The following is a 25133-nucleotide window of genomic DNA, read 5'->3' on the forward strand; positions in this document are numbered from 1 at the left end:
CATGTATGTGTTAATTTAGGTTTGACATGTATGATCTAATTAACGTTGGACATGTTTGTTCTAATTAACGTTGGACATGTATGTGCTAATTTACTTTGGGCATGTATGTGCTAATTAACGTTGGACATGTATATGCTAATTTACGTTGGAGATGTATGTGCTAATCAATGTTGGTCATGTTTGTTCTAATTAACGTTGGACATGAATGTGCTAATTTACATTGGACATGTTTGTTCTAATTAACGTTTGACATGTATGTGCTAATTAACATTGGACATGTATATGCTAATTTACGTTGGAGATGTATGTGCTAATTAATGTTGGTCATGTTTGTTCTAATTAACGTTGGACATGAATGTGCTAATTTACATTGGACATGTTTGTTGTAATTAACGTTTGACATGTATGTGCTAATTAACGTTGGACATGTATGTGCTAATTAACGTTTTACATGTATGTTCAAATTTACGTTGGATATGTATGTGCTAATTAACGTTTGACATGTATGTGATAATTAACGTTGGACATGTATGTGCTAATTTACGTTGGAGATGTTTGTGCTAATTTACGTTGGAGATGTATGTGCTAATTAACGTTGGACATGTATGCGCTAATTAACGTTAGACATGTATGTGCTAATTAACGTTGGACATGTATGTGTTTTATTAACGTTGGACATGTATGTGCTAATTAACGTTTGACATGGACTTGCTTATTAACGTTGGACATGTATGTGCTAATTTACTTTGGACATGTATGTGCGAATTAACGTTTGACATGTATGTTCTAGTTAACGTTGGACATGTATGTGCTAATTAACGTTGGACATGTATGTGCTAATTATCGTTGGACATGTATGTGCGAATTAACGTTTGACATGTATGTGCTAATTTACGTTGGACATGTATGCGCTAATTAACGTTGGACATGTATGTGCTAATTAACGTTGGACATGTATGTGCTTATTAACGTTGGACATGTATGTTCTAATTAATGTTGGACATGTATGTGCTATTATAATTTACTTTAGACTTACAGTTAATGAGTTTTACACCAGTCATAGGGAAACTAGTTAAATTTGGCTAAAGGTAAACCGAGATAATACGCCTATCTCATCTTAAACCATGTTTACATCTGCCTATGGAAAAACCTTGTTTCCAACGGTTTAAGGATTAACGAGACTAACTTGGAAGTAGTTCCAGGTATGGTTTTCGGGGTTACAATAACAAACATGCACCAGGTAAAAACAAAGCAGCACCGATCAATAGCTATCGCTACATCAAGTGGCTTCAAAAGAGAGACATTATCTTGTTTCCAAACCCTTGTATCCTTTATTGTGTACCTATGATTTTACACGTCATATAGAAATAAGTTTTCGTATACCGTATAAGTAAATTATATTTGAGAGAACGAACGCGTTGAAACATTGGAAAATAGCTACATGTACTATATGTTTCCATTTACTTTAGTCAACAAAGCAGTCCAACTACAAGTTTTAAGCCTTGTTCTACTGCGTAAATAGCTACTTAGCTATCAGTTGATCGATGGAGCTTAACGTTTCGATCCGTTTATAACCACGCCCAGTGTTCTCACAAAGGGTTGTACGCTGTAGCGGGGATCATGACTGCTCTTCATGCTTCTCACCACTAGGTAATGTATAACAAAATAAACTGCCCTCGCCTACTGTCGGATCAAAGCTAACATTGCATTAAGTCATCGTCAAATCAAAACCTACACTAGCTTAGTGTTACATCAAAACGTACCATTGCTCCTACACTCGTTTAGTGTTACATCAAAACCTACCATTGCTCCTACACTCGCTTAGTATTACATCAAAACCTACCATTGCTCCTACACTCGTTTAGTGTTACATCAAAACCTACACTAGCTTAGTCTTACATCAAAACCTACACTCGCTTAGTGTTACATTAAAACGTACCATTGCTCCTACACTCGCTTAGTGTTACATCAAAACGTACCATTGCTCCTACCATCACCTAGTGTTACATCAAAACTTACACTCGCTTAGTGTTACATCAAAACGACCATTGCTCTTACACTCACTTAGTGTTACATCAAAACGTACTATTGCTCCTACACTCGCTTAGAGTTACATCAAAACGTACCATTGCTCCTACACTCGCTTAGTGTTACATCAAAACTTACACTCGCTTAGAGTTACATCAAAACGACCATTGCTCTTACACTCGCTTAGTGTTACATCAAAACGTACTATTGCTCCAACACTCTCTTAGTGTTACATCAAAACGTACCATTGCTCCTACACTTGCTTCGTGTTACATTAAAAGGTACTATTGCTCCTACACTCGCTTAGTTTTACATCAAAGCCTACACTCGCTTAGTTTTACATCAAAACCTACATTCGCTTAGTGTTACATCAAAACGTACCATTGCGCCTACACTCGCTTAGTATTACATCAAAACGTACCATTGCTCCTACACTCGCTTAGTGTTACATCAAAACTTACACTCGCTTAATGTTACATCAAAACGTACCATTTCTCCTACACTCGCTTAGTGTTGCATCAAAACGTACTATTGCTCATACACTCGCTTAATGCTACATAAAAACGTACCATTGCTCCTACACGCGCCTAGTGTTACATCAAAACGCACTATTGCTCCTACACTCGCTTAGTGTTACATCAAAACGTACCATTGCTACTACACTCGTTTAGTGTTACATCAAAGCCTACACTCGCTTAGTATCAGACTAGCCTAATGTAATAGCAAGCCTACACTAAACTTATTTCACATCAAAGTCTTTACTAGCCAAGCGTCATAGCAAAATATACACTAGCGTACTGTCACATCCATATCTACATTCGCCTAGTGTTTCATCTAAACCTATACAAGCTTTTAGTAACGGCAACCAGTGTTACATTAAACACTAGAGTATCGGTATATTATATGTAAATTTCGTCTTTATGACACTTTAATTGTCTACAAACTTTACCTAGATGTGTATCGTGGGTGCTGTTGATGAAACAAAGGACGCTCATCCTTCCGAAACACATGGTCTTATACTCCTTGTACTTGTTTAGCGGTCTCCATGTAAATCTTTCTTTTATTCATATTTTGCCCTAATTTTATCGATTATAAGATTGGTATTATTTTCTCTTTTTTTCGTGAATGATACTTGACATGATAATGACAGTAGGTTTAGTTTGATTAGAGTTGGTTGGTCTTTGGATAGCCTGAAGTGTAAGTTTGTCTGTCAGTAATCGAAATTTATCACAGAGAGAAGAGTTCTAAACACCGTTTTTATGTATTGTCCCTGTCTTACATCGACTTTTGATATTCCTGGTGTTTCCGAGAGAGGAACAGAGGGGGCCCAACATACTGTACATGTATGTTAATGACAACAATACATACAATGTTATTTCTTTGGATGCATATACAGTGGCGTGATTTATAAACATAATGGATTTCTGTCATTATTATAATGTATATTCACCTTCAGATTTATCAGATCAATGTTTCATGCATGTATAGCTGATACACTTTATGGGAAAAAATTGTGGATTTAAATCCGTCCTCTTCGTGATGTTAGATATCTGACTGATTAGTTAAATAATTGTCGTTAAAATAGCCTGTTCAGATATAATCTTTCCCAAATGGTAGAGTTCCACGAAAGTGCATGCCGCTGGTTTGAATTTTAACGTACAATACTGATAAGATCGTAAGTAAACAGCCCAAGTTCCATTACAATAAGAGAATTACATCAAGAGCTAACCATTAGCCAATTAAAGCGCAGAGCAGTGTTGCTGAGTATGTGAAAATTTTGCTGATCATGGATCTTTATTTAAAAACGAACCCCGAATATTTCAGCAAAATATATCAGCTGGAATACGCCAGCCAATTCACAGAAATCAGGAATCTTTATGAACATAGACGGCGCGTGACGACGAACTGATCGATTATTTCTGTCACCTCGAAGACGACGGGCGTAACGACAAACAATTCGATTCCTGTCTGTGACTTACCTTGTAAGTCTACACTAGAGTTTATGGTAAATAGATTATTGATAAGCATAGCGTATCCGTAACACTTTCAATTAAGGAGGAATCCACATTAAAAACTCATTGTCTTTCCTTCCATATAATCAATTGTCTAATGATGGGTGTAAAGAGATAGCAGTAATACAAAAATGTCTTTGTCAAGGCACAGGACCTGTCCCCACTGTCCACAGAACTCCGCTGACAAAGAAGGTATACCAGAACAGGTTCGGAAATATCACGGAAAGGTAAATACCAAACGGTACAGTATTAGTGATAACGAGTGTCGCATGTTTAAGTCGACAATATTTGTTTTGTAAACGTGAGGTACACGTACATATTGCATTGAATAGTCGGGTCGGAGACTCATTTAGGGGTTTCGGGTGTTTGGGGTCCACAGATACCTTGTACGTTCAAATGAGAAAACAATGTGCATGTGGTTTAAAAGATATGTGATGATATACTAGGTTGTAAGAAGTACTAAATGTTCCCATGCCCTGGTAAGTCATCCTAGTGCTGAGAATACAGATACGTGTACAAAGTATTATATGTACTAATGTATTATTCTAGTGAGGAAAACGTTTGCATGTTTATGTCTTTGATGTCAGGTTTCGAACAATCATTGTCTTAATGGTGCTGTGGCATAAATGATATTTTCCATATTGCTGCATTTTGTAGAAACGCGGCAAACGCAGACACGTGATTTCGTACTTTAATTAATATTGTTGTGACATCGATTTTTTCTTCTATTTTTCTTTGATTTTGCTGTATATCTTTTAATATCTCAAAATTGCTGTATTGTTTAGGAACACGTTAACACAGACAGATAGTCGATTTTGTTTATTGATTATTGTTGCTGGGGCATAGATATTTTCCCATTGTCTTTCTGTTTCAGTAACACATAAAAGGAGTAATTTTGGCTTAAGCCTGTGGAAATAAAGATGTAAAATATCTTAGGGTAAATCCTCAAATAACCTTCACATAATTCCCGTCGTTAATAATAATTATTAAAATGTGAAAAATCTATGTAAAGCGCCGTATCAAATGACTGACAGAAAAAAAGAAAAAAACATTTTTGAATATATAGGTATGGCAAAAGTATTCAAGGTTAGAAAAATCAAGTCAAACAACATGCGCATGTCAGGCGGGATTCGGGAAATCTGTTTCATATAATCCCGCCGCTGATTTGTTAAATAGTTTCCGATATGACGGTGCGTGTTTTCAGAATAAAGGTCAGTAAGATACCAGACAGTGAGCTGAGTTGTTTACTTGAAAGTAAGGTAAAATATTTGTTCACGAAGAGCCTAACATACAAACACTGTACAGTGTACGGTATCATAGCGGTAACCAGTGTAAGCGCTTCAGTGAGGTTCACATACAAACACTGTACAGTGTACGGTATCATAGCGGTAACCAGTGTAAGCGCTTCAGTGAGGCTCACATACAAACACTGTACAGTGTACGGTATCATAGCGGTTACCAGTGTAAGCGCTTCAGTGTGGCTTACATATTAACACTGTACAGGGTACGGTATCATAGCGGTAACCAGTGTAAGCGCTTCAGTGTGGTTTTTACATTGTAGGTAGTTTGCTTTCAGTGTGCTCGTTACAATACAGAAAGCTGTATATTGCTTGATTAAATTCTTCAATTTCTTTCAGTTTTGTTTGCAGTGTAATATCAAACGTAAATTTAATATCGCCCTAAATGTTGTAAAAACTTTGTCAAATCATCACAGTTCAAAGTTTAAATGATAAAGATGAAACCATAGAACATACCGACGTTGAAAATCAGGTACCGTTTTATATGAAACATTTAATTTTTGTTTCCAACTTAAATGACATAAAACTGGTTCAAATGTTTTCCACTTAAGGCACTCATAGTCTCGTACACCGCCCGCTACTTCGTGTTTGTACTTTGTTTGTTATATATACGTATATATAGGAACAAATTATAATAACACCATCAATAAATGACGTCAATATACATGTCATATAAAGGATACTTAGAGTTCTTTTATTGAATACCACCGTGTATTGTTTAGCATTAGGGCATACATACATATGTCATATAGAGGTAACTAAATGGGGTTTTATTGATACTACCAAATGTTTAGTGTTGGGCCCTGCACGATAGCATGTATACTTACATATGTTATATAGAGGTAACTGGATGGTTTCGTATTGATACTACCAAATTACATATGTTATATAGAGGTAACTGGATGGTTTCTTATTGAATACAACCAATGTCGAATCCATCGTGACAAGCCTCTGTAATATCCCATGGTGAGGACACATATTTTTTACGGCATATCACCCTATATTGTTTCAGTTTCGCTGCCAACCATGACGGCAGCACTTTACTACACCAGCGTTGTTGTATTCATCGTCCTGCTTACAGACATCTACGCTGCAAAAGATGGTAAGTTATATATTATTGTTTTACTATTATATGTAAAACAGTGTAGCGTAAACAGTTGTTTACTTCTTACATATTACATCACCATTGTCTACTTATTGTGATTTAAGAATGTTTTGGGGAAAACCAGGTTTTCAGTACTATACCAGTGAATGTTATCACCAGAAGCGACTAATGTGAAGGCCCATGTAGATTCGGGGAAAGAATAGGTTTTCTGTTGGTTTCGCAGGAGCGTTAATAAACCCCGAACAAAGACAAAAAAATGTCCTAAGTTTTTCATGTTACGAGATCATTTTTAGTTGTTTTTAGGTCACCTGAGCTTTGCTCAAGCGACCTTTTCTAATCGCTTACCGTCCGTGGGCGTAAGTCGTCCGTCAAAAACTTTTGACATTTTCGAATTCTTCTCAAGAACCAGAGGATGGAATTTTTTCAAACTTGGTCAGAATCATCCTTGGTAGATGAGACTACAAAGTTGTAAAATTGAGATTTCTACCATAACCCAAGGGGCCAGGGCGGGGTCACAAATGGAGAATTAAACAATATTTCAAAAATCTTCTTTTCCAAACTCAGAGGTACTACAGTCAATTTCTCTGCACAGATGGAAGGATCATCAGGAGCTTTATGTAAATTGTACATTTCAGTACCCCGGGCCATCCGTTCTCTCTTGGGGAGGGGGTAAAGTTTACTAGAGTTTATATAGGAAAATAACACTTTTAGGTATATTTTGTCAATTTTCAGCAGGAAAGTATCCAAACTTGGTTGGAATGTTTATGATAACAGCAATTAGATGTCCGTTACGCTCACTTTCGCTCTCTACATCCCGGGAATATGTCATAGCAAAATCGAAGGCTCAATGTTCAGCAACTTGTGGATGAGACAAGAAGACTAGTTTGGTCCTTTGATGTACATCAAAAGAATCTCGCGGTCGCGTAACAGTAAAAAAAATGACAGGCTTTGAAGTCGGGCGTCGCTCCTTTGTAATCCTCAAAGGACAAGTATCAGCCTAGTGATTGGTCAGGTGTTTTTTACCTGACACCAATCAAATAGCTAGCCGCGTGCCTTCATTTTTGCTATGACATATTCCAGGGTTCTAAAGAGAGAAAGTGAGCATAACCCCTGGATATCGAGGATGTTAGATTGTATGAGACAAATCATATCCTGCCCTATCCCCAGGGGCTGGAGGGGTGGGGCCCAAATGGGGAAAATGGTTGAAAGTTTCAAAATCGTTTTCATCAGACTCAGCTGTGTTACAAACGAATACTCTGCATGGATAGAAAGGTCATTAGGTGCATTATCGGTATGAAAAAGGAAAACCCGTCCTTTCCCAGGGGGCTGGAGGGGTGGGGCCAAAAAGCGGGAAATGGCTGATATTCTAAAAAAAACCTCAGATAGTGTAAGTTTCAAGTTTCTTTTATGGATGGAAATGCCCTTAGGTGCATTAATAAAACTGTTAGTTATATTACCCTTTGGTCATCTGTTCTTCTTGGTTTATATAGGGAAATAACACTGCTGATTCTATCTTGTCCACTTCTGATTCTATCTTTTCCATTTTCAGCAAGAAATAATTCAAACTTGGTTGGAGTAGTTATAATGAAATTGAAATAAAATAGTATTTGAAAGTAAGATCCTGACCTATCCCTGGGGTTAGCCAACGAGGAAAATTAGCTAAATAACAATATGATATTTCTCGATGGCAAAATAATTTATTTATAAAGTTTTCAAAGTTCTTATCCTTTGGTGACATGACAAGAATTGTATTTCACTTTGTTTACATGTTGATTTCCACATCACATCTCAATAATGAAATAGAGCGACCAGTACCTATAAAATAACTCGGGTGACCGCTATGGCCCTTTGGCCTCTTGTTTATTGTTCAATTCCAAAATGTCCTCAATGAGGTGAAGTATGCGTTCTGCGACATAATATACTCAAAACAGTTGATTTATGTATTCTAGAACGTCAAAAGAATCATGAATATTTCAAATTGCCTGCTTGACTGGCTGAATCATTATTTTTTATTTATGTTTTAGCTGTTCCGTCGGACTTGTTTATTCGGACGCTTTACTTTATATTAAACCAAACCATGTGATGTGATTTGCCTACACGAACTTATTTTTCCTCTGGGAAGCACTATTTCCTTTTTCCTTAATATATCGGCATAGACATTGTGATATCTTTTAAACAAACGGAGATACTATTAGGTTTCAAACATCTGGAGAGCTTGAGATATGTTTAAAACTTACTGAGGTTTTGAGTTTAGTTTTAAATAGTCCTAGAGACAGATAGTTTTCCTATACATCTTTATGTAAAGGAGGGTTGCCTATCCTTAAGAATCATCCAGTCTTGCTTGTGGTAACATTAAATTATTACTTGTACCTCTGTTGTTTAGATGCATGCAGCACCTTTATACCAGCTTGAACATATACTTTAGAGGTCGTTCCCGTAGCAACAATGTTAACATTGCTTTGGCTAATTAAGTCATCATCATTAGAAATTGGATAAGAAATATTCTAATATTACTAAAAGGGGCAAAATTGATGGTACTACAATGTATTAACCTACCCGCCCTTGTGTATTTTTATTATGTTTCCTCATATATGCATTATTAAATAAATCAGAGTTGCTTTAATCCCTTGTTGTAAGGATTTCTGTTACCTTATGTATATAGATAGATATTTTTATATAGGGCGGTAAGGTTTAATTGTATAAGAATGTGAAAAGAAGTTATGAAGGGAAGCATGTTACTTTGTAAAGCTTTGGAGTGGTGAAACCTTACGACTCAGCACAAGAGGAAACCAAAAAAAAATAATTCAAATTTCAGTCAACATCAGTTACATTTCGTGTATTCAAAATCTGTAACATAAATACAAGGATTTAGCGTTAGTTAAAAAGAGAATGCAACGAAGTAAATAAACATTTCTTGATAGACTAATATACACATAAACCCAAAATGTCGTTAATGCAATATTGTCGGTGTGGACTCTTATAAGTTACGGTATGTTTTAAGTATTACTATCTTCTTATTCATAATAGATCACAGTTGGTTCAGATAGGCCAATTCAGAAACAGATACACATTCCATATATGTAGTGATGACATATTAAAAAAAATCCAAGCGTTTGTCCTATGACGGAATGTCTCTGAGGAACAATGTTTTGTAGATGAGACGGTAATTTTTATTTATCATCTTGTGAAGATGTATAATGTAACTATTTACTTATCAACACTCATAATTGAAATCATTACCTACTTAGTCGGACAAAATATAAAGTGCATATTATATATTTTACTTAGCACTTATTTATTATTGTTAGATGTTAGTTTTTATTGGTATCAGAATATAACTGTTGATTTCATTATCTGCTAATTTATAAATTTATCTATGACTTATTTATATACGTTTTTATTGAAAAAATATATTTTTCTCACCTCATGATTGGCTGGAATAGTATTATGTGATTCCCGATTTTTCTTTTAGATATAACCACCTGCTCAGACAAGCAGGTTGACTGGTTGTTTCTAAAAAATACATTGACAACCTTGATTTCAGTGTGTTGTTAACTTTTAGTGCAGTCTATTCGGTTACATTTCTTGATAATTAAAAATATCATGTTCTAATTAGCCTATTATAGCCTTTCGATTCCGGTCGATACGTGGATTTTTTTTACATATTGCTAAATACTGTTCATTCATTGCTTCTTGTTTTCGTTACGATGTCGCTGCCTTCCGATATTTAATTAAAAACGAAGAAAATCAATAATCAAAACGAGGAAAGTTTAAGGAAGCAGGTGTTCTTCAGTTAAATATATTACATGTGTAATAAAGGATAGAAAAGCATCATTTACGAGTGCTAAGTCCTTATATTTGAAAACAATACTTTTGGCCTCTTATTATAATCGATAAAGGATAAGTCATGCCTCCAGCTATCGTGACAGGATTTCAGGATGATTTGATTTTGTTATTGAAGAAAGCACCATAAACTTTTTTACAAAGCGTTTTAGATGTTTAATTTTACTTGAGGTTTATGGGACAAACTAAAATATTCAAAGACAAGAATTGTTCTCACCGACACGCATGATATACCTGTTCTGCTTTGTAAACAAAAACCAATTCCAGGGATTCCAAACGCTACACAAGCTATGCATCATACATATCGTACGTCGCGCCTACCGTGTTCGAATTCGGAGTAAATAAACGACTTAATCAATAACATAATTTACACAAATTTTAAATTGAAATAGTCATATAAAGATGATATAATGATTGACAGCTGAACACTGTATTGTGTATGTAAACATGTTACGTTTCCAAGGACTTTTGCAGTACATAAGACGTGTATGATAACACACAAGCAACAATAACGTATTTAACGCATCTAGATGTAACAGTTGGTTTGTTTATGATACTTTGTAATGCCTTCCTACGCGCCAACTCACGGTTAGCTCTATAGCAGAACGCCCACATTGGGTCCATTCCCAAGATCGGATCATACGAACATAACTCAGCCTCCCAAAACACACACGCATACACTACACGCATGCATCTTGCACACAGGGGAGGCCGTCCTTAAATAACCATAACTGTTGATAGGACGTTACACAATAATAAACCTAGCCATTTTTTTTTAAATTTGTTTCAAACATTGTTTGAGAAAGGACTTATATTACATGTACAATTCCTGCAAGTTGTTAAAAATATATATGATTCCTACAAGCTGTTTGAAACGTTGTTTGAGAAAGGACACCTATTACATGTTCGATTCCCACAAGGTGTTTTAAACGTTGCTTGAGAAAGGAAAAATATTCATGTACGATTCCTACAAGTTGTTTTAAACGTTGTTTGAGAAAGGACACATATTACATGTTCGATTCCCACAAATTGTTTTAAATGCGGTTTGAGAAAGAACAAATATTACATGATACATGTAATATTTGTTCTTTCTCAAACCGCATTTGATTGGTTGGGAGAAATTTTCTTTACGTCGTTTTTAATGTTTAAAAACGGATTGATAATCGGTGTATGATTATTAAGATTTTTATGTGTGTATGGATGTAATCACATTATACAGTTGTGGGACCGCACAACGCACCAAAAATGGCGTGCGCGCACCGTGCATACATCGTTCACACACCGTCCGCACATCGTCCACACATGGTGCGCACAACTGTGCGATTTAGCAATCGTTCGCCCCGTTGTGCGCTTCTCTCCGCTCAACTGTGCGATTTGGTATCGTTTGTAGATCAAAATTACGGAATGACAAAAATAAGGAAGGCTTGTATGCGATAATGTACACTGTGTATATATCTGTAATTTCTCATCTCAATAATCAAGATTATACAATTTCACAATGCGTATTACACAGTATTACAGTGACCGTTAGGCTGTCAAGCATGGGTTTGGCTCCAAGGTAACAGAACAGGTAAATAACAATTTTATGAGTGTCCGGAGTTTTACCTGACCAGTGCCTGACACACAGAGCTGATATGCGATACCGTTTGACCGTAATAAAAAGGATTTGTTATTTGTATTCGTTTACCTATATATAGCTCCCCTTCACCTGGATTTTCACACCCCCGGCCTTGCCCGACGAGTTACGTAGATGCCCCAGGCGGGGAGAAAACTACGGTCCAGGTACATGTACACAATGGTTATGTTTACCTGTATACGGGGTTGTGTTGTAATTTTACATGTGTCGATTAAGTTTGTTTAAAAACACAGAAAACACAATTCCTAAATATAAGAATGTATAGACAGAAAGATAAGTTTATAGATGTTGCTTGAATATAGAAACATACGTAAACATCAAGTTTATATGTTTAACAAGAAACGGTGTAAATTGTTAAGGCATTCCTCAATTTACACCAACCACGATTGTTATCGCACAACGTCCGTCCATCGTGCGCACATATGTGCGCAAGCAATGATCGTTCAGGTTTTTATCGTTCGCCCATCGTGCACACACCGTTCACACACCGTGCACACATCGTGCGCACACCGCACATCGTGTAACGTTGTGCGATCCCACAGCTGTATAAATATGACATTCATTAGCAGGTGACAATGCATATTGTCAACCCTCAAAAACCCATTGTCACCCTCGGCTTCGCCTCGGGTGACAATGGTTTTCTCGGTTTTCAGCTATCTATTTTGTATTTTCGGTATGTTAGGTATTTATGTATTTTCGGAGTGTGACAGAGATTTTTGTTTAATTTTCTCCCAACCAATCAAATAGCTAGAAATTCACTTGAGGTGTAACAAATTGGATTTATAGTTTTCAATATGTTAAATATTCTATGAATAGGACAAATTATAGATGTATGATTTAAAGTTTTTTTAAAACAAATGTTTTTGCGATAGGGTAAAAAATGCATGTATAGTTTCTTTAAGTTATGCAGCGATGAATGGGCTGGGTCGATCGTTGGTGACAAGGTAGCTTAATTGGTCATAGCGCCATCTAGATTTCGGAGGTCTAGAGTCTGAATTCAGGTCAGGCCGTTGAATTTTTCATTCACTGTTCCGATTGGCGTCCAACTTAGAATACCCAGGAATATGGTATAGGGTCTTATGTGTTTGCTAGGTCAAAATCATCATGGAGGGCGGAGGAATATAGTAGTAACTATTTACTTATCAACACTCATAATTGAAATCATTACCTACTTAGTCGGACAAAATATAAAGTGCATATTATATATTTTACTTAGCACTTATTTATTATTGTTAGATGTTGGTTTTTATTGGTATCAGAATATAACTGTTGATTTCATTATCTGCTAATTTAAATATGACTTATTTATATATTTTTTTATTGACAAATTATATTTTTCTCACCTCATGATTGGCTGGAATAGTGTTATGTGATTCCCGAAAAAAAACTAGATATAGCCACCTGCTCAGAACAATCTGGTTGACTGGTTGTTTCTAAAAAATACATTGACAACCTTGATTTCAGTGTGTTGTTAACTTTTAGTGCAGTCTATTCGGTTACATTTCTTGATAATTAAAAAGATCATGTTCTAATTTACCTATTATAGCCTTTCGATTCCGGTCGATACATGGAATTTTTTACATATTGCTAAATACTGTTCATTCATTGCTACTTGTTTTCGTTAAGATGTCGCTGCCTTCCGATATTTATCTAAAAACGAAGAAAATCAATATTAAAAACGAGGAAAGTTTAAGGAAGCAGGTGTTCTTCAGTTAAATATATTACATGTGTAATCAAGGAAAGAAAGGCATCATTTATGAGTGCAAAGTTTGATTTGAATCTCCTTATATTTGAAAACAATACTTATAGACTGCTATTATAATCGATAAAGGATAAGTCATACCTCCAGTTATCGTGACAGGATTTCAGGATGATTTGGTTTTGTTATTGAAGAAAGCACCATAAACTTTTTTACAAAGCGTTTTAGATGATTAATTTTACTTGAGGTTTATGGGACAAACTAAAATATTCAAAGACAAGAATTTTTCTCACCGACACACATGATATACCTGTTCTGCTTTGTAAACAAAAGCCAATTCCAGGGATTCCAAACGCTACACAAGCTATGTGTCGCAGGAAAAGCAGGAAAAACAGTTGACAAACTCCATTTCTCTGTATACATTTATTAATTCATTTCCCCGGGCCGACGTATACTGTACAGATATAGTACAGGATTCAGAAACACAAAGGAACCCCTGCAAATACAATTTGCCAACATTACCAATAGACCAATTCATACAAGATACCATTAGTTATTTTTATAATAATGAATTCGACGCGTTTCGACCGATAAAATATTAATTTGTAAAAACAACTACTGTTACAAGTATTATTTACCTGATACCGTCATGTTGCCACGCAGTAGGAAATATTGGCCCGTCATGTCAAGTAGCGCTGATCCCCGAAGGTGATCGTGTCAAACGCTCTGGCTAGAATGCAACGCCCGCCGCTTACGTAACTCCTTTTATATGACACCCCACACATTCGCGCATTAATTTCACTCACCGACACGCCCATCGACCCACCCTGGTCAAACTGGACAAACGGGTACAATACAGGTAAACACAATTACGTCACATTTTACAGGTTATACATAGACCCCGGGGAAACCCCGCACAATACATTGTAAACAAAGACACTCCATGTAACTAGTACCACACATTAAATGTGACCCTACGACATCCTCCCCCTGTTTAAAGATGTCGTCTCGACGTCTCAAATTAATAAACAATATTTCAATCGTTGTACTCAGCTGTCAGCACCTTAATACAAGATTATCGCATCATATTAGTTGTAACCCTGTAAAGACAACAACTATAAGCTAAACATTAGTACCTGTAAACAAAAGAATATATATCAGCCAAATATTATTCTGGGCAAAATTATTTGCTTACTTTAGAACACATCATTTCTCATGACGATATACCCTGAACACGATACCAGGGAAAGATACTATAAATATCAAATCAGAAATTTATTATCCGCCTGACAAACATAACAAATCTTAAAATCTATTTAAAAGTATTCCTCCATCTGAAAAGATGATAAGGACCGACTCTAACACAATTCCTACATCTGAAAACAACCCACAAGAACCACAACTGGCATTGCAGTTTGTAGCTTTTCAGCAAATTAAATTAGACATCTATTTACAAATCTCACTCCGTCCCTTCATTTATTTTGATATAAAATCCAATCCCCCTCTACTACTTGACCCATTTGTCAATTACCATATCTCTCTGGAGGATTTCTCACCCTACCCGACATGAGAGGATTCATTTATCCTTGGTATCTCCGGCATTCCAATAACCGACACTGTTCTCAATGTCCTCAATGTTCTCACTGTTCTCAACGAAATTGTCAGGAATATTATTCTCCAACATAGATCTCAAACCTCTATGGGTCCGTCTTGGTCTATACAGGTATTCCTCCTCCGAGCTTGAACCTGAACCCGACGACATGCTATCTTTCCGTGGTTCCGCCCTTGTGGTGACTGCTTTACGCCGTCCTTCTGGAGCCACTCGAGAACTCGAAGTTCCATCCTGAAGCTCCTCCTCATTCCGTCCCGCGTAAGGTAACAGCATGTTTCTGTGTACGGTTCTAACTCTACCTGGACCTTGTTCGGGCCGAACTCTGTATACTGGTGGGTCCTTGTGACGTTTGGACAAAACCTTGTAGGGCAATTTCTCCCACTTATCAGCAAGTTTGCACTTACTCCTTAGTTTAACATTTCATACTAACACCCGGTCTCCTGCCTTGAGAACTGAATCCCTTACCCGAAGGTCATAATAATGTTTATAGGATTTTCCAGATTTCTTGGCATATCTCTCAGCAGTCCGGTAAGCAAACCGTAACCTAGTCTTAAGCTCACTTACATATTCCATCTTTGGTTGAAACTGAGGAAACTCCTGGTCATGTAAACCAAAATAGGCATCTCCAGCCAGCCTAGGCTGTCGCCCAAATAACAAATAAAATGGGTAAAACCCTGTACTCACATGAGTTGCTGCGTTGTATGCATGAACCATTGCTGGTACGTGTGCTTTCCAATTCTGTTTCTCCTCGTCCTCTAATGTACCCAGATATTTAAGAGTGTTTGATTAAATCGCTCGGTCATGCCGTTCCCCTGAGGGTGAAAAGGTGTAGTACGAGACTTCCTTGTTCCAGCTACCTTACATAGTTCCTGAATGATCTTTGATTCAAAAATTTTACCCTGATCACTGTGAAGACTGGCAGGAAAACCATAGTGGACAATAAATTTGTCAAATAGAACTCTGGCTACCGTAGTGGCTAATTGATTTATGGTAGGTATAGCTTGGGCGTAACGGGTATAATTATCCGTGATCTCTAAAATGTGCTCGTAGCCTCCCTTGCTACTCTCCAGTGATAGAAAATCAAGACAAACCAACTCCATCGGCTCTGACGACACACTTCCAACCATCTCTGCCCTATTTGTCACTGCAGTTTTTCTTCTGATACACCTATCACAACTCCTCACCTGTTCACTCACATCTTCCTCCATCCCACACCAATAAAATCTTGGTTGGATCAGAGATATGGTTCTATCCCGGCCCTGGTGACCTTGATCATTGTGGTAAGCTTTCAACACCCGAGACTTCCACTTGTGGGAAAGGACAATACGCCATACATACTCACCGTCAAATTGTTTACTATGAACTAGTTTCCCTCGTCTTACCTGTAAACGGTCCCAGACCTTTAACAGTTTCTTCACTGCAATAGGGTCTCTGGCTAACTTATTTCCCGACAATTTAGTCTCCAACTGTTTCAATTCAACTACCCACCGTATAGTAGCATCATTTTGCTGCTCATCTAACCAGTCAACTTGACTAAAGTTCTCACCTGATAAGGCTTGATCATGTTCTGCTCCCGGTAACTGTGCGGCACTGCATAATACTAAAGTCTCAGCTAAAGGTAACTTACCTCTCTGCACAGTGGCTGCTGTACACACAGCTCGCACAACTTCAGGAAATACACATTGCTCACCTTGTCCGGGTTTACGTGACAACCCATCTGCATCACCATTGCTCTTGCCAGAGCGAAAGATAAGCTTAAATGTGTAGTTTGCCAATTCAGCGACCCAACGATGCCCTGTTGCGTCCAACCTGGCTGATGTTGTGACATATGTAAGAGGATTATTATCAGTGTACACCTCAAACTCTGGCTGACCATACAAATAATCTTTAAACTTATCGGTGACTGCCCATTTTTAACACAAAAATTCCAGTTTGTGAGCCGGATACAGTTTCTCACTAGGTTTCAAACCACAGCTGTCATATGCGATCACCCTGTCCTTACCCTCTTGGTTTTGGTATAACACAGCTCCCAGTCCTTCTAATGACGCATCAGTGTTTAATTTAAACGGCTTTGAGTAATCGGCATACGCCAGAATTGGCGGACTCATCAGCTTCTCCTTGAGTAGCTCAAATGCCTTTTTACACTCCTCCGACCAAACAAATGGAGTTTTAGGTTTCTTTTACTTGGTTTTCACAGTGGGATGACCAATGAGTAAATCATTTAAAGGTCGGGCTATTGCTGCATATCCCTTCACAAACTTGCGATAGTATCCTGTAAACCCCAAGAAAGTCCTTACCTCTTTAACCGATTCGCATGGTTTCCAAGACTTTAATGCCTCTACTTTCTCCTCATCGGTAGCTATTCCCTGCTAACTTACCACATGTCCCAGGTACTTAACCTTGGTTTTAAAGAACTCGCACTTGGTTGGGTTCAAGTTAAGACCGTTTGACTTAAGTTTCTTAAAAACTGCCTCAATCCTTTTTATGTGCTCCTCAACATTTTCCGAAAATATCAGGACATCATCTAAGAATATCAAACATTCGCGGAGACACATGTCACCCATACATCGCTCCATTAACCTCTGAAATGTCGATGGATCATTACAGAGACCAAAAGGTAATCTCCTGAACTGATAAAATCCTAAAGGACCAACAGAGAAAGCTGTCTTATCCTTGTCCTCATCACACATCACTTCTTGTTAGTAACAAGACCTTAAGTCCAATTTTGAGAAAAATTTGGACCCTACAAGAGAATCGAGGGTGTCATCAACTCTTGGCAACGTGTACTGGTCCTTAATAGTCCTTGAATTTAAAGTCCTATAATCTATACAAAATCTTAACTGACCATTTTTCTTTCTTACCAACACTACGTTTGAAGCATATGGAGACATTGAATCCTCGATTACACCAGATTCCTTCATCTCCTTGAGATGCTGCCTTACCACTTCATACATGGCCGGGGTATCTTCCTATAGGGAAGTTTAAAGGGTCTGTCATCGTGCAGCCTTATACCGTGTTTCACTAACCCTGTACAACCTATGTCCATCTGACTTGTGGAAAATAATGAGCTCCAACTCCCCAATACCTGTTGTACTCTTAATCTCTGGGTACTGGTTAAGTTATCAGAATCAATCTGAACCCCTAGTGACTCCAAGTCTAAGGTTTCACTACTAGACTTACCTGGGGTGTTGTTTTGATCACTCGCTATATCCTTACCGTGTTCTTCAGGTTTCCAGTGGTCAACAACCTTGACCTCACTCAAAGTACCAAGTTCCGATCCTCGCGGTATTTGTATAGGATAAGCTAACAAATTACACATCCTGCAAATTACACAGCCACTCTAGCTGTTGAGCCTGCGGTCAACTTCACCACTCTGGGACATACTACCACTCCATTAGGAGAATCTACACTAGTCTCAACCACAACCGTGTCAAGTTTTTTAGACTGTCTTACCATTCCTTGTATAGTCAACATCTCCCCGGCACCGATTTTAGTAATCCTATTGGTGGTTCTTACCAATAGAGAATTACCAATCTTTAGACTGCTGAAGGCCGTCTTCCAAACCCTCAGCCTCTCCGAGTGCTAATAATCTGAGTACATTAGTGCCAACTATCACAGGAACATTTCTGTTGTAATTTGTTTCGGGTACTACCAACATTGGAACAGACACCGTCTCCTTCCTGTTCAGACACAAAATTTCCGCCTCAAAATACCCAGAATATGGCAGTGTACTACCATCAGCACAATATACATCCACGCCGAAATCCCCCAACGTTCTGAGCTCTAATTCTCCTGTTAATGATCGAAAAAATAACTCGCTACATGTGGTAACCATCGATCCTGTATCCACTAAACACTTGACTGGACTACCGCAGACCTCTATAATGGCCTCATTAGTTTCTCCGACCAATCGTTTTCTGACAATGTTTGGGTTCTTACCATCACCTCCCCCTATTTCCCCATTAATGAGGGAGGTTACTCTTTTGCTTGTGTTCTATTGGAACCCTTACCTGCATCATTTTTCTTCTGTTGCAATTTGTCCCCTTCATTCTTCCTGTAGTTTCATGACCCTCTGTTCTGATGCTGGCCTTGGGTGTTTCTGAAAAAATGGTTATCAACTTTAGTCTCTAATGACTTAAGTTTACTAGTTAAACCAGTAACCTGCTCAACTAGTTTATCTATCTTTGAATTTAGGTCACCATCCACCTGCATAGGCTGGTGTTGAGTACCCTTCTTCGAAATAGTCCCTTTTACCTTGTCAGCATTTTTTATTTCTAAATCGACAGCTCTTACCTCTCTGACCAAAGCATCAAATGTTCCAAGTTTTGCGTCATACCTGTGTCTGGTCTGGTTTTTTAGCCTCTCACTACTCAGTGAAGTCCAAAATTTCGACCTAAGAATGCCCTCTTGTGCTGAATCTTCTATATGGCCATTATCAATGGCGGATTGAAGTAGCGATTCCAGCCGACAAGCAAATGACACTACTGTCTCACCGTCTTGCTGCATCTCTGAGTAGAATTTCTGTAATGTAGCCGAATGTGTGGCTACATTCCCAAATAAGTCATCTAGTTTTTTAATGATGGTTTCGCACCCCGCCTGCTCTCCTAATGGTATCAGCATCTGTCTTGCTGTCCCTCGTAAGGATTGCCGTACCGCCTGTCTTATTGTGGCAAGGGGATAATGCTCATCCCTCAGGATACACCTTACCTCAAATTTCCAAACATTAAACCCGACATCACCTTTCTGGTCATCTCCACTGAAAGGCGATATTTTGGGCGGACGGGGTAAATTCCCCTGGGTTCCATTAGCATTAGACAAAAACGTGAATTCCCCATCCGTGGAGTCTGAACGTTTAAATCTGAGATTCCCTGGAGACGGTAGGTCCTCGATTTGACTAACTCCACCAAACTTGGCCCTACCTCTACCCCCTATTTTAGGCTCTGGAGTGCTTGTGGCGCTTTTCCCTACCTTTAGCATCAGGAGTTGTTCATATTCCTCTTTTGTCAACACTTTATAATCTTCACTTTCCAATATTTTCTTAACAAGATCTATATCGCTTACCTGAGCTTCACCTCCTGTAGCCTTAGTATCGCCCGGGGCGACGGTGCCTCCTGTAGCCATCTTGAAAACTACTGATACTCAGGAATCTGGATACCTATATACTGTAATAAATATCTGCCCCTAAAAATGTGGGAGGAAATCTTGCAGTTACCGGTTACTATTAACTGGTTACTGGTGTCGGTGATTCACTAGAAAATTGTGAAAGAGGATTTTATGTAACTCCCCCTTTAAATGCTAATATATATACATCATAACTAATGTAGAAACATAAAACGAATAACATGTACATACACAACATACAGGATTAAACACATAGAAGCATAAATTTTCAATCTCAGAACCTCGTGCTCGCTACATTCACACAGATTTCAACACATAATATTTTCAACCCCACCACAAACACGTCAACGTAACCCCAGTTTAGTCAGTAAGTGCCGGTCGTCAGGTCATTTGGTCAAACAATGACAAATAGGCTATACAATATTAATCAAATTCTGAATAAAATGCAAATATTTCAACCAATTTACCCATGAAAAACGTGAATTTAAAGTGTCGTTGCTTTCCAAATCGTCCCACAAAACTGTTCACTTCAAGTTCGATCGTCCTGGTCACTCTCGCGTTTGATTCATCCGGGCGCGTTTTGAGCTCCGCGGTTGTTGTTGTTGTTCTTGGTCGAGTCGACGCTTCCTCTATATTTCTTGGCGCACTCACTGTAACTGGGGTCGTCGTATTTTTGTGTGATACCATACACTTCACACCGGTGTTAAATAAATATTATCTCACATTAACAGACGACTTCCCGCGGTGGTGAGATAAGTGTAGTTGGCCTAACATACCATTCCCTCCATTCCCTCATAAATAACTGCACATGTCAGGTCATAGCTGGCTGTGTAGCAGTTGTTCGCTGGGTCCGCTCGGGGTTCCTTTATAACTGTGATGGTGACGTCGTTTTCATTTTCCAAATTTGGTTCCCAGGTCTCGTCGTGGTCGCCATTTGTCGCAGGAAAAACAGTTGACAAACTCCATTTCTCTGTATACATTTATTTATTCATTTCCCCGGGCCGACGTATACTGTACAGATATAGTACAGGATTCAGAAACACAAAGGAACCCCTGCAAATACAATTTGCCAACATTACCAATAGACCAATTCATACAAGATACCATTAGTTATTCTTTATAATAATGAATTCGACGAATTTCGACCGATAAAATATTAAATTGTAAGAACAACTACTGTTACAAGTATTGTTTACCTGATACCGGCATGTTGCCACGCAGTAGGAAATATTGGCCCGTCATGTCAAGTAGCGCTGATCCCCGAAGGTGATCGTGTCAAATGCTCTGGCTAGAATGCAACGCCCGCCGCTAAGGTAACTCCTTTTATATGACACCCCACACATTCGCGCATTCATTTCACTCACCGACACAATTTCACTCACCGACACGCCCATCGACCCACCCTGGTCAAACTGGACAAACGGGTACAATACAGGTAAACACAATTACGTCACATTTTACTGGTTATACATAGACACCGGGGAAACCCCGCACAATACATTGTAAACAAAGACACTCCATGTAACTAGTACCACACATTAAATGTGACCCTACGATATATGCATCATACATATCGCACGTCGCGCCTACCGTGTTCGAATTCGGATTTAATCAACCACTAAATCAATAACATGTGATGAGAGCGTGATACATTATATATATATATAGCATATATGTAAATATATATAACGAAAATACAATTTACACAAATTTTAAATTGAAATAGTCATATAAAGAAGATATAATAGTTGACAGCTGAACACTGTATTGTGTATGTAAACATGTTACGTTTCCAAGGACTATTGCAGTACATAAGACGTGTATGATAACACACGAGCAACAATAACGTATTTAACGCATCTAGATGTAACAGTTGGTTTGTTTATGATACTTTGTAATGCCTTCCTAAGCGCCAACTCACGGTTAGCTCTATAGCAGAACGCCCACCTTGGGTTCTTTCCAAAGAACGGAACATACGAAAGACAATATACAAGGTTATTGCTATTGCCTTCTAATCATTTAGAGTTAGCGCTTCCAATGGCTATCTGAAATACTGTACTGGGATATTGGTGTGATTTGATGTATGTTTGATTTAAATGATACATTCTGTAGGTGTGTGATTTCTATAGGTTGTACAACAGGTGTATGAGTTTTACATGGTGTATGAAATTTTGTTTGTTACTTATTACAAAGTCGGCATCAGTTCCGCGCTATCACAAGAGGACAAACACGAACATATCGCAGCTTCCAAAAACACACACGCATACACTACACACATGCATCTTAAATGTATTATTTCTACAAGTTGTTTTAAATGCGGTTTGAGAAAGGACAAATAGTACATGTATCGTTTCTTAATATTGTTTTTAATGTTTAAAAACGGATTGATAATCGGTGAATGATTATTAAGATTTGTATGTGTGTATGGATGTCACATATTGGCTTTATAGTTTTCAATATGTTAAATATTCTATGAATAGGACAAATTATAGGTGTATGATTTTAAGGTTTTTTTTAAATATTTGTTTTTGCGATAGGTAAATAATGCATATATAGTTTCTTTAAGTTATGCAGCGATAAATGAGGTGACAAGGTAGCTTAATTGGTCATAGCGCCCTTTAGATCTCGGAGGTCCCGAGTCTGAATTCAGGTCAGGCCGTTGGATTTTCCATTGACTGTTCCGATTGGCGACCAACATGGAAAACCCAGGAATTTGGTATAGGGTCTTATGTGTTTGCTAGGTCAACTTCTTCCTTGAGGGCGGAGGAATATAGTAAAGCTGAACTGGATTGATCTGAAAACATAGGCATATACAAATGTACCTGGGTAGATCTATAGTTAAAAGGTCCAGTGTAAGATTCCTGATCTGGACATCGCAGTGTTCCTGGTTCATTATTTTCTGTTGAACTTCATATAGGTCGATCTGTTGAACTTGTTTTACTGAAGTACAATACGTTTAATTCTGTATTGTAGGAGACACGGAGATGTTGTTGGTTTTCAATTCAGAGTATGACGAATCCCTGAAAGGCTTCCTCAGCTCGCAATACCAGTCAGACTTTTCACTTTTCACAATCGGAGAATTCAAACAAAGCGATTACGATATATTACACACACGCAATCAAAACTACGAAGGAAAGGGATACCAAAGAACAAATTGGGAGAACAGACCCCCTACATCGGTAAAATTTAATCATCTAAAATAGAATCATTTTACATATACATCAGCGAAAAAAAGCATCGAAATATACCATTCATCAGTATGTAACATCATCACCATCAGTATGATATCATCACATCCATCAGTATGATATCATCACATCCATCGGTATGACATCACCTCCATCAGTATATCATCACCTCCACCAGTATGATATAATCACCTCCATCAGTATGATATCATCACATCCATCAGAATGATATCATCACATCCATCAGTATGACATCACCTGCATCAGTATATCATCACCTCCATCAGTATATCATCACCTCCATCTGTATGATATCATCATCTCCATCAGTATGATATAATCACCTCCATCAGTATGATATCATCACATCCATCAGTATATCATCTCATCCATCAGTATATCATCATCTCCATCAGTATGATATCATCATCTCCATCAGTATGATATAATCACCTCCATCAGTATGATATCATCACATCCATCAGGATGACATCACCTCCATCAGTATATCATCACCTCCACCAGTATGATATAATCACCTCCATCAGTATGATATCATCACATCCATCAGAATGATATCATCACATCCATCAGTATGACATCATCACATCCATCAGTATGACATCATTACCTCCATCAGTATGGAATCATCACCTCCATCAGTATATCATCACCTCCATCAGTATGATATGATCATCTCCATCAGTATGATATAATCACCTCCATCAGTATGATATCATCACATCCATCAGAATGATATCATCACATCCATCAGTATGACATCCCCTCCATCAGTATATCATCACCTCCATCTGTATGATATCATCATCTCCATCAGTATGATATAATCACCTCCATCAGTATGATATAATCACCTCCATCAGTATGATATCATCACATCCATCAGGATGACATCACCTCCATCAGTATATCATCACCTCCATCAGTATGATATCATCACCTCCATCAATTTTATATCAGCACCTCCATCAGTATGGTATTATCACCTCCATCAGTATAATATCATCACCATCGGTATAGTATCATCACCTCCATCAGTATGATATTATCACCTCCATCAGTATGATATCATCACATCCATCAGTATGGTATCATCACATCCATCAGTATGATATCATCACATCCATCAGTATGACATCATTACCTCCATCAGTATGGTATCATCACATCCATCAGTATATCATCACCTCCATCTGTATGATATCATCACATCCATCAGTATGATATCACCTCCATCAGTATGATATCATCACATCCATCAGTATGATATCATCACATCCATCAGTATGACATCACCTCCATCAGTATGATATCATCACATCCATCAGTATGGTATCATCACATCCATCAGTATATTATCACCTCCATCTGTATGATATCATCACATCCATCAGTATGACATCACCTCCATCAGTATATCATCACCTCCATCTGTATGATATCATCACATCCATCAGTATGACATCACCTCCATCAGTATGATATAATCACCTCCATCAGTATGATATCATCACATCCATCAGTATGACATCACCTCCTTCAGTATGATATCATCACATCCATCAGTATG

General features: G+C 37.9%; 1 protein-coding gene and 1 long non-coding RNA gene across 2 annotated transcripts in view; one reads left to right on the forward strand and one right to left on the reverse strand.

Annotated features, from left to right (window-relative positions):
- Positions 1-19271: 19271 nt before the first annotated feature.
- Positions 19272-21829, reverse strand: LOC110465276. The gene is made up of 3 exons (XR_002464592.1): positions 21551-21829; positions 20822-21407; positions 19272-19332 (listed from the first exon to the last, which is right to left on the reverse strand). It is a non-coding gene; the product is annotated as an uncharacterized LOC110465276 (long non-coding RNA).
- Positions 21830-23398: 1569 nt separating this feature from the next.
- Positions 23399-25133, forward strand: part of LOC110465298 — a 36184-nt gene continuing 34449 nt past the window's right edge. The window contains exon 1 of the mRNA XM_021521010.1: positions 23399-23533. The gene's annotated coding sequence lies outside the window, so the exon portion shown is untranslated. The remainder of the gene's footprint in view (positions 23534-25133) is intronic.

This window comes from Mizuhopecten yessoensis, unplaced genomic scaffold (assembly GCF_002113885.1).
Source record: "Mizuhopecten yessoensis strain PY_sf001 unplaced genomic scaffold, ASM211388v2 scaffold11069, whole genome shotgun sequence".
NCBI lineage: Eukaryota > Metazoa > Mollusca > Bivalvia > Pectinida > Pectinidae > Mizuhopecten > Mizuhopecten yessoensis.